The sequence below is a fragment of the Bos indicus genome, chromosome 5 (genome assembly GCF_029378745.1).
Source record: "Bos indicus isolate NIAB-ARS_2022 breed Sahiwal x Tharparkar chromosome 5, NIAB-ARS_B.indTharparkar_mat_pri_1.0, whole genome shotgun sequence".
NCBI lineage: Eukaryota > Metazoa > Chordata > Mammalia > Artiodactyla > Bovidae > Bos > Bos indicus.
In genome coordinates this window covers 93,434,536-93,446,114 of record NC_091764.1, presented here as the reverse complement: position 1 = coordinate 93,446,114, position 11,579 = coordinate 93,434,536, and the positions used below count along the sequence as shown (strand labels likewise).

At 44.8% G+C, this 11,579-nt stretch overlaps 1 pseudogene; it reads left to right on the top strand.

Moving 5' to 3' along the window:
* The first annotated feature begins 4,463 nt into the window (after window positions 1-4,463).
* LOC109558804 (C-terminal-binding protein 2-like) lies at window positions 4,464-9,691 on the top strand (annotated as a pseudogene).
* Window positions 9,692-11,579: the final 1,888 nt, after the last annotated feature.

The following is an 11,579-nucleotide window of genomic DNA, read 5'->3' as shown; positions in this document are numbered from 1 at the left end:
TCTTGCCTGAAGAATCTATCTATTGCCTTCACTCAGAATGTACAGAGACTTGTTAGAGGTGTCCTAACAAGTGGCTGGTGTGTCCAGCTCCATTTCGGGAGCCAGGCATTATGTTGACCTCTGCTTTCCTTCAAACGCAGTGACTAATTTGCTTGAGTGTGAGGTAAAATTCAATAAATGAATCCAAAGTCCCCAGACGGCTCGGGGTTTGGAAATTCTTGAACTCCTTTGGAGCAGGTTGGTGATTTCTCCTTACCACTAGATGTCCCTGTGTGGCTTTTCTTTTGGACACCAGAGCTGTACCGGACGTCAGTTACCTCTGCTCTGCTGGATGGAAGCAAAGTGCATCGCAGTCTCTGAAGAGGCTGTTTATCATGGAGTATCATCCAAGCTGGGCTTCCATGGTGGCTCATATGGTAAAGAATCTGCCTGCAATGTGGGAGACCTGTATTCAATACCTGGGTTGGGAAGATCCTCTGGAGAAGGAAACAGCAACTCACTCTAGTATTCTTGCCTGGAGAATTCCATGGACAGAGGAACCTGGAGGGCTATAGTCCTTGGGGTTGCAAAGAGTCCACACCACTGAAGTGACTTAACACACATACATTATCCAAGCTGGGACCAGGCACAACTTAGCCCTAGTACACTCATTCAAGTCTAAGGGCATGACGAAGCTGGAGAGTTATCTGAGTCTGCACAGAAATCAGGACTATCTCCACAGAGGTCCCAGTTCTTTTCAACTTGTATTCATTAAAATTTCCCTGCCTCCCAGTGCCCTCTTGGTAACCTGCTGCTGCTAAGTCGCTTCAGTCGTGTCCGACTCTGTGCGACCCCAGAGACAGCAGCCCACCAGGCTCCCCCGTCCCTGGGATTCTCCAGGCAAGAACACTGGAGTGGGTTGCCATTTCCTTCTCCAACTTGGTAACCTAGACCAAAGCTTTAAAAATGATCATGGAGAACTGGTTTAAAAAATTTTTTTTCACTTCTACTCTCTTGCAGACCAACACATGGTCTTACTGTGCTTGACATCACAGGTAACTCACTTGGTGAGTTTGATAACAACCAAAGTGAGTGTTTCCTGTCCAATGAAATGACTGATAATATACTTAAATGTGATGTTGCACAGCAGTGTCAGCTGACTGTACAAGGTTTTGTTTTACAGACATTCTCTTGATTTCTGTATTTCTTTTGTAACAGCTGGTACAGCTGTTGACTGGTAACAGCTTGCAGACCGCTGCTGATACAAGGATTGTGCTTTGCGTGGCACTGGACTAGACATCATTATAAGGCTTAGTTCTACAAACTTAAATGAAAACTAATGGGCTGTGAGGAACTGGAGCAGCTCAAGGCAGCTTTAGATGACTTGAATAGAGACTCACACAATATGCTGAAAGTTGTGGTCTCTGTCCTTCTGCCCCAGGTCAGGCCTGGATCTTCCACTGAGCTACTGCACTGAATCTCAGATTAGGGCAACATTAAAGAAAAAAACCGGCCTTCCCTAGTCACTCAGATGGTAAAGAATCTTCCTGCACTGCAGGAGACCAGGGTTTGATCCCTGGGTTGGGAAGATGCTCTGGAGAAGGGAATGGCTTCCCACTCTAGTATTCTTGCCTGGAGAATCCCATGGATAGAGGAGCCTGGCAGGCTACAGTCCATGGGGTCGTAAAGAGTCAGACACAACTGAGCAACTAACACTTTCACTTTCACTTCAAACAAAATGCAATGGGTGATCCCCAAAGACTGCAGCAGCAAAAAGGAAATGAAAGTTTTTGCAACTTCTGAACCTGTTATCAAGTCCAAACAGTTCTGCAAGGCACACAGAAGGCCAGTAAATCTAGAGATGAGCTGTTGGGGCAAGGAATAGTGACTTGATTCAGAAAGCAAGCAGATCTTTGTGTTTCAAAGAACCATCTTGCCTAATTAGAATTCAGGCTTCTTTTATATTAAAAGGGGAAAAAGTAAAGTCAAAAATTTCCTGCTTCTGGTCAGTCTCCAGAGAAGATGTGTTAATTTCTTCCCAAGTAGGCCTGGTCAGGATGTTTGCTGTGAGCAAAAGGTATAATGCTCCTTACCTGGGAGGTAGTGTTCCCAGAGGTGGACCATTGTGTATAATTTAAACTTACAGGCACCATCTCTTTAGTGATCAACATATAACAGAACACAAAGGTTCTTCTTTATTACAAATCTTTTTGCAGAAATTAAGTGAATCTTGTCTGCTCTGTACTTTAAAAGAGAAATAAAGGTGATGAAGGATGGTAAATATCATGTACCTGGATTCATTTTAATAATTAGCCATAGTGACACCTGGGTGGTCAGTCATCTGCTGCTTTATGCTGCAACCAGCTCCAATTACAGAAATAGTGGAAGAATTTTAACTTCACAAACTGAAGAGAAATAGTTTGTTTACTCAACGCACCAACAGTTTGTGCTCCAACCATCATTTATTAAGCCAGTTATTTGTGATGTAAGAGCACAATTTGCCTTAAAAACAATGTTGAGAATGGTGGTTAATTTTCCTGTTCACTCACAGAAAACCATTTAAACCAGGCAGTAATTGAGTTAAATAAACACTGTTTCTCTCTTTGTTATGATTCCATGGGTCAAGTCAAGCAGCAGAGAACATTGTTATAAGTATTTGAGATCCCAGTTCCAAATTTTGAGAGAAGAGGTTTCTCTTCTTTCTCAGGATGCCCTGTGGAGAAACAGGATTTGTATAGACTTCCTTGCTCTGGTGGGGATGGACAACAAGATCACATGAATCCTTCATAGCAGTAGCTAGCAAAGAAGCAGGATGAAGGGTTCTATTAACTGTTTATTTAGAACTTGAAGTATGAAATCGTGTTTCATGGGCAGTTTTGGGACCTTTGTGCAGGGGTGGCTGGGAGTCAGGCATGTGACCTCTTGGAGAAGGAAAAGTCACGTGGTGGGATCTAAAAGCACTGAATCAAATGTTATTAACTGGAAGACTAGGATGAAGCCACACAAATGAAAAAGGAAGATGAGAGAAGTGTTCATATGAGAAGCGAGTTGAAGGACAATATATGCAGCTTTGTCAGCAGGGGATTGAAATTCCACAGATGAAGGCTTATTTTCATATACTTACATTGTGGGGGCTGAAGCCCCTCAGGAGAGGCCCTAAATGTGTCCTTCCAGAAAGACGACTCTAGTGTGGACCAACATCTTTAGTGTCTCTGATGGGTAATATAATAGAGGTGGGAAAGATATAGGTTTCATGGAACCAAAAGCGTAAACAGTTTGTTGGCAATTTAGGGGGAAAAAAAGCAAACTTAAAAAATATAAAATTAGGTATAAAATATATATTTATTTAGATAAGAAAATAAATAAAAACAATATATCCACTTTTAAAAGTAGATGTCCATCAACAGATGAATGGATAACAACGTTGTGGTATATAGGTGTATATATATATATATATATATATATATATATATATACAGTGAAATATCACTCAGTCATAAAAGGAATGAATTTTGTCAGTTGTAGTTTGCCAACAAAGGTCCATCTAGTCAAGGCTATGGTTTTTCCAGTGGTCATGTATGGATGTGAGAGTTGGACTGTGAAGAAAGCTGAGCACTTTCTTTCACAGTTGGACTGTGAAGACTTGATGCTTTTGAACTGTGGTGTTGGAGAAGACTCTTGAGAGTCCTTTGGACTGCAAGGAGATCCAACCAGTCCATTCTAAAGGAGATCAGTCCTGGGTGTTCTTTGGAAGTTATGATGCTAAAGCTGAAACTCCAGTATTTTGGCCACCTCATGCAAAGAGTTGACTCACTGGAAAAGACTCTGATGCTGGGAGGGATTGGGGGCAGGAGGAGAAGGGAATGACAGAGGATGAGATGGCTGGATGGCATCACCGACTGGATGGGCGTTAGTTTGAGTGAACTCCGGGAGTTGGTGATGGACAGGGAGGCCTGGAGTGCTACAATTCATTGGGTCGCAAAGAGTCAGACACGACTGAGGGACTGAACTGGACTGAACTGAGTGAAGTGGATGAATGTAGAGCCTGTTATACAGAGTCAGTTGTTATACAGAAGTTGTATAACAAATTATATAAGTTGTTATACAGAAGTTGGAAAAAACAAAAATCGTGTAATTAACACATATATATGGAATGTAGAAAAATGGTACCAATGAAGCTATTTGCAGGGCAGAAAGAGATGCAGACATAAAGAACAGACTTGTGGGTCTTTTTAAGGTGGCCAGGAAACGGCCCAGAGGAGCCAGGGTGGCCTGATGAGCGAGGGGCGGAGTCGGGACCCATGCCATGCTGACTGGAGCACCGCACAGCTGCCGCGGCCGCAGCGCCTCCCATGTGGAAGCCCTTTGTGGTGGATGCCGGCTGCCCAGGACTAGGGTTTCATCGCCTTAAACGGTTTTAAACCAATGAAGCTGGATTATCTTTAAAAAGACGGACAGCCCATTGTGGAAACTACAGAGTTTGTGGACAAATTTATATTGGGCGCATAGTGGTGTAATGCCCGCAGATTCCTGCAAGGGCCCCTAAGTTCTTAGAGGACCGCTTTGCCTTTTGAATCAGAGAGGTGCAAAGCTCGATAAAGAATGGCCCTTGTGGATAAGCACAAAGTCAAGTGACAGCGACTGGACAGAATTTGCGGAGGTATCCGCCCCCAGAACAGCCCCCGGCACCCCCGCTCCCTGGTGGCACTGCTGGCTGGCAGAGACTGCAGCTGGTGGAGATGCCCATCCTGAAGGACCTGGCCACTGTGGCCTTCTGCGATGCACAGTTCACTCAGGAGATCCACGAGAAGGTTTTAAACGAGGCGGTTGGCGCCATGATGTATCACACCATCACGCAGAAGTTCAAGGTCCTGAGAGTGATTGTGTGGATAGGCAGTGGCTACGACTATGTCTTGTAGGTCTTCATAGAACCGTTCAACTTCAGCTTCTTCAGCGTTACTGGTTGGGGCATAGACTTGGATTACTGTGATATTGAATGGTTTGCCTTGGAAACAAATAGAGATCATTCTGTCGTTTTTGAGATTGAATCCAAGTACTGCATTTCGGACTCTTTTGTTGACCATGATGGCCACTCCATTTCTTCTGAGGGATTCCTGCCCGCAGTAGTAGATATAATGGTCATCTGAACTAAATTCACCCATTCCAGTCCATTTCAGTTCACTGATTCCTAGAATGTCGACATTCACTCTTGCCATCTCTTGTTTGACCACTTCCAATTTGCCTTGATTCATGGACCTGACATTCCAGGTTCCTATGCAATATTGCTCTTCACAGCATCGGACCTTGCTTCTATCACCAGTCACGTCCACAGCTGGGTATTATTTTTGCTTTGGCTCCATCCCTTCATTCTTTCTGGAGTTATTTCTCCACTGATCTCCAGTAGCATACTGGGCACCTATTGACCTGGGGAGTTTCTCTTTCAGTATCCTATCATTTTGCCTTTTCATACTGTTCATGGGGTTCTCAAGGCAAGAATATTGAAGTGGTTTGCCAGTCCCTTCTCCAGTGGACCACATTCTGTCAAATCTCTCCACCATGACCCTCCCGTCTTGGGTTGCCCCACAGGCATGGCTTAGTTTCATTGAGTTAGACAGGGCTGTGGTCCTAGTGTGATTAGATTGAATAGTTTTCTGTGAGTATGGTTTCAGTGCGTCTGCCCTCTGATGCCCTCTTGCAACACCTACCATCTTACTTGGGTTTCTCTTACCTTGGGCATGGGATATCTCTTCAGGGCTGCTCCAGCAAAGCACAGCCATTGCTCCTTACCTTGGATGAGGGTTATCTCCTCACCGCTGCCCTTCCTGACCTTCAACGTGGGATAGCTCCTCGAGGCCCTCCTGTGCCCGCGCATCCATGGCTCCTTGGACACGGGGTTGCTCTTCCCCGCTGCCGCCCTTGGCCTTGGGCTTAAGGGCGTGGGGTAGCTCCTCCCGCCTGTCCCCCCTGGCCTCAGGCTTGGGGCATGGGGTATCTCCTCCCGGACGCCGCCCCTGACCTCGGACGTGGGGTAACTCCTCTTGTCGCCGCCCCAGACCTTGGACGCGGGGTAGCTCCTCTTGGCCATTCCTGTGCCGTCGCAGTCAGGAACTCTCAGCCGCTGCCCCTGTCCTCAGATGTGGGGTGGCTCCTCTTGGCCGCACTTGGCACACCAGCTGAAGTTGAACGGTTCTATGAAGACCTACAAGACCTTTTAGAACTAACACCCAAAAAAGATGTCCTTTTCATTATAGGGGACTAGAATGCAAAAGTAGCAAGTCAAGAAACACCTGGGGTAACAGGCAAATTTGGCCTTGGAATACGGAATGAAGCAGGGCAAAGACTAATAGAGTTTTGCCAAGAAAATGCACTGGTCATAGCAAACACCCTCTTCCAACAACACAAGAGAAGACTCTACACGTGGACATCACCAGATGGTCAACACCAAAATCAGATTGATTATAATCTTTGCAGCCAAAGACGGAGAAGCTCTAAACAGTCAGCAAAAACAAGACCAGGAGCTGACTGTGGCTCAGACCATGAACTCCTTATTGCCAAATTCAGACTGAAATTGAAGAAAGTAGGGAAAACCACTAGACCATTCAGGTATGACCTAAATCAAATCTGTTATGATTATACAGTGGAAGTGAGAAATAGATTTAAGGGCCTAGATCTGATAGATAGAGTGCCTGATGAACTATGGAATGAGGTTCATGACATTGTACAGGAGACAGGGATCAAGACCATCCCCATGGAAAAGAAATGCAAAAAAGCAAAATGGCTGTCTGGGGAGGCCTTACAAATAGCTGTGAAAAGAAGAGAAGCAAAAAGCAAAGGAGAAAAGGAAAGATATAAACATCTGAGTGCAGAGTTCCAAAGAATAGCAAGAAGAGATAAGAAAGCCTTCTTCAGCAATCAATGCAAAGAAATAGAGGAAAACAACAGAATGGGAAAGACTAGGGATCTCTTCAAGAAAATCAGAGATACCAAAGGAACATTTCATGCAAAGATGAGCTTGATAAAGGACAGAAATGGTATGGACCTAACAGAAGCAGAAGATATTAAGAAGAGATGGCAAGAATACGCAGAAGAACTGTACAAAAAAGATCTTCACGACCCAGATAATCACAATGGTGTGATCACTGGAATGTGAAGTCAAGTGGGCCTTAGAAAGCATCACTACGAACAAAGCTAGTGGAGGTGATGGAATTCCAGTTGAGCTATTTCAAATCCTGAAAGATGATGCTGTGAAAGTGCTACATTTAATATGCCAGCAAATTTGGAAAACTCAGTAGTGGCCACAGGACTGGAAAAGGTCAATTTTCATTCCAATCCCAAAGAAAGGCAATGGCAAAGAATGCTCAAACTACCACACAATTGCACTCATCTCACACGCTAATAAAGTAATGCTCAAAATTCTCCAAGCCAGGCTTCAGCAATACATGAATCGTGAACTTCCTGATGTTCAAGCTGGTTTTAGAAAAGGCAGAGGAACCAGAGATCAAATTGCCAACATCCACTGGATCATGGAAAAAGCAAGAGAGTTCCAGAAAAAACATCTATTTCTGCTTTATTGACTATGCCAAAGCCTTTGACTGTGTGGATCACAATAAACTGTGGAAAATTCTTCAAGAGATGGGAATACCAGACCACCTGATCTGCCTCTTGAGAAATTTGTATGCAGGTCAGGAAGCAACAGTTAGAACTGGACGTGGAACAACAGACTGGTTCCAAATAGGAAAAGGAGTTCATCAAGGCTGTATATTGTCACCCTGTTTATTTAACTTATATGCAGAGTACATCATGAGAAACGCTGGACTGGAAGAAACACAAGCTGGAATCAAGATTGCCGGGAGAAATCTCAATAACCTCAGATATGCAGATGACACCACCCTTATGGCAGAAAGTGAAGAGGAACTAAAAATCCTCTTGATGAAGGTGAAAGTGGAGAGTGAAAAAGTTGGCTTAAAGCTCAACATTCAGAAGACAAAGATCATGGCATCTGGTCCCACCACTTCATGGGAAATAGATGGGCAAACAGTGGAAACAGTGTCAGACTTTATTTTTCTGGACTCCAAAATCACTACAGATGGTGACTGCAGCCATGAAATTAAAAGACGCTTACTCCTTGGAAGGAAAGTTATGACCAACCTAGACAGTATATTCAAAAGCAGAGACATTACTTTGCCAACAAAGGTTCGTCTAGTCAAGGCTATGGTTTTTCCTGTGGTCATGTATGGATGTGAGAGTTGGACTGTGAAGAAGGCTGAGCGCCGAAAATTGATGCTTTTGAACTGTGATGCTGGAGAAAACTCTTGAGAGTCCCTTGGACTGCAAGGAGATCCAACCAGTCCATTCTGAAGGAGATCAGCCCTGGGATTTCTTTGGAAGGAATGATGCTAAAGCTGAAACTCCAGTACTTTGGCCACCTCATGCGAAGAGTTGACTCATTGGAAAAGACTCTGATGCTGGGAGGGATTGGGGGCAGGAGGAAGGGGACGACAGAGGATGAAATGGCTGGATGGCATCACTGACTCGATGGACGTGAGTCTGAGTGAACTCCGGGAGTTGGTGATCGACAGGGAGGCCTGGAGTGCTGGGATTCATGGGGTCGCAAAGAGTTGGACACGACTGAGCGACTGATCTGATCTGATCTGACGACTATGTCGACGTCAAGGCTGCAGGTGAACTCGGGATCGCAGTGTGCAACATCCTGTCCGCAGCAGTGGAAGAGACAGCGGACTCAACCGTCTGCCACATCCTTAATCTGTACGGGCGGAATACCTGGCTGTACCGGGCGTTGCGTGAAGGCACGCAGGTGCAGAGTGTGGAGCAGATCTGGGAGGTTGCCTCGGGCGGGGGGCGGGGTGCACACATCCGCTGGTAGACACTGGGTCTCGTTGGCTTCGGTCGCAATGGGGCAGGCAGTTGTGGTTCGAGTGAAGGCCTTTGGATTCAGCGTCCTATTTTATAACCCCTACTTGTAAGATGGGACAGAGCGGTCCCTGGGCGTGTAGAGAATCTATACCCTGCAGGACTTACTGTTCCAGAGCTACTGTGTCTCCCTGCACTGCAATCTCAACGAACATAACCACCACCTCATCAGTGACTTCACTATAAAGAAGATGAGGCAAGGCGCCTTCCTAGTGATCGCGGCCTGCGGCAGACTGGTGGAAGAGAAAGCCTTAGCCCAAGCCCTCAAAGAAGGAAGGATATGAGGGAGGCTCTCAACGTGCACAAGTCGGAGCCTTTCAGCTTTGCTCAGGGTCCCTTGAAAGATGCACTGAATCTCATCTGTACTCCCCACACAGCCTGGTATAGTGAGCAAGCCTCACTGGAGATGAGGGAGGCGGCGGCCACTGATATCTGATGGGCTATCACAGGTCGCATCCCAGAAAGTTTAATAAACTGTGTGAACAAGGAATTCCTTGTCACAACAGCTCCCTGGTCAGTAATAGATCACCAAGCAATTCATCCAGAGCTGAATGGTGCCACATACAGATACCCGCCAGGCATTGTGGGCGTGGCTCTGGGAGGACTTCCTGCTGCCAAGGAAGGGTTCATCCCCAGAGGCATCCTGGTGATCCACAACCTCCCCACAGTGGCACATCCCTCCCAAGTTCCCTCTCCCAACCCGCTCATGAAATACGGGGACAATCGAGAGCACCCCAACGAGCAATAGCAGCAAGTGACGAAAGGTAATCATTCAGATACACCTGGGACCAAGAGACTGAAAAATGAATGAACTAAGAGAAAAGGAATTTGACAGTCTTTTTAACTGATTCTGAACAAATGCAGCATTGGCGTTGCAGTGTTACAGCTACAAAAGAGCTAGAAGTCGAGACGTGGGAAAACTGAAGATGTCGTCTGCTTGCACAAGCACTGAAGGAGACTAGGATGTGATTTATTAACGACCAGCTTCTGTTATTGTGTGTTAAGTTTTTCATCTGTGTATCAAATTACAAAGAATAAATATATCTGTTTCCTTTATCAGTCCCTTGGGCACAGGAGGTCCTGTTCAGGTCCTTGCTCTAGAATGTTGCATCAAGAGTTCCAAACATCAAAATAAAATATTAATAGAATTAAAAAAAAAAAAAAAAACTGAACAGACTTGTGAATAGAGCAGGGGACAGAGAGGGTGGGACAAATTGTGAGTAGCATTGACATATATACACTGCTCCTGCTGCTGCTGCTAAGTCGCTTCAGTCGTGTCTGACCCTGTGCGACCCCATAGACAGCAGCCCATCAGGCTCCCCCGTCCTTGGGATTCTCAAGGCAAGAACACTGGAGTGGGTTGTCATTTGTACCATGTGTAAAATAGATAGCTGGTGGGAAGTTACTGTTTAACACAAGGATCTCAGCTCAGTGCTCTCGGACAACCTGGAGGGGTGGGATGAGGGGGTAGGAGGAAGACTCAAGAGAGAGGAGAGTATACTTATGGTTGATTCACATTGTTGTATAGCAGAAAGCAACATGACATTGTAAAACAATTATCCTCCAATTAAAAATAAATTTTTAAAAAGTGTATATGCTCATAGGTAAAAACTTTTTAAAGAAAAGCTAACAAATACAACCATACCTTGGAGATATTATGGGTCTGGTTCCAGGTCACTACAATAAAGGGTGTATTGCCATAAAGTGAGTCAAATGGATTTTGGCTTCCCAGTGCATACAAAAACTATGTTTACACTGTACTGTAGTCTATTAAGTGTGCCATAGCATTATGTCTAAAAATGGATATCAGTTCAGTTCAGTCCCTTAGTCATGTCCAACTCTTTGTGACCCCATGAATCACAGCATGCCAGGCCTCCATCCATCACTAACTCCCAGAGTTTACCCAAACTCATGTCCATCAAGTCAGTGATGCCATCCAGCCATCTCATCCTCTGTCGTCCCTTTCTCCTCCTGCCCCCAATCCCTCCCAGCATCAGGGTCTTTTTCAATGAGTCAACTCTTTGCATCAGGTGGCCAAAGTATTGGAGTTTCAGCTTCAACATCAGTCCTTCTAATGAACACCCAGGACTGATCTCCTTTAGGATGGACTGGTTGGATCTCCTTGCAGTCCAAGGGACTCTCAAGAGTCTTCTCCAACACCACAGTTTAAAAGCATCAATTCTTTGGCGCTCAGCCTTCTTCACAGTCCAACTCTAACATCCATACATGACCATTGGAAAAACCATAGCCTTGACTAGATGGACCTTTGTTGGCAAAGTAATGTCTTTGCTTTTGAATATGCTATCTAGGTTGGTCATAACTTTCCTTCCAAGGAGTAAGCGTCTTTTAATTTCATAGCTTAATTTAAAAATACTTTATTGCTAAAAACTGTTAACCATTATCTGAACTTTCAGTGAGTGGTAATCTTTTTGTGAGTGGAGGATTGTGCCTCCATGTTGATGTCTGCTGGCTGATCAGGATGGCAGTTGCTAAAGGGTGGGGTAGTGGTGATAAAGACATCAATGAAGTTTGCAGCAGTGATTGACTCTTCCTTTCTTTTTTTTTTTTTTTTTTTGAGCTTTTTTTTTTTTAATGTAAAGTTGTATGAATAAATCAACACTAGTAGAATCTGTGTTCAACACTAGTAGAATTTTTAAAACTCCCAATGA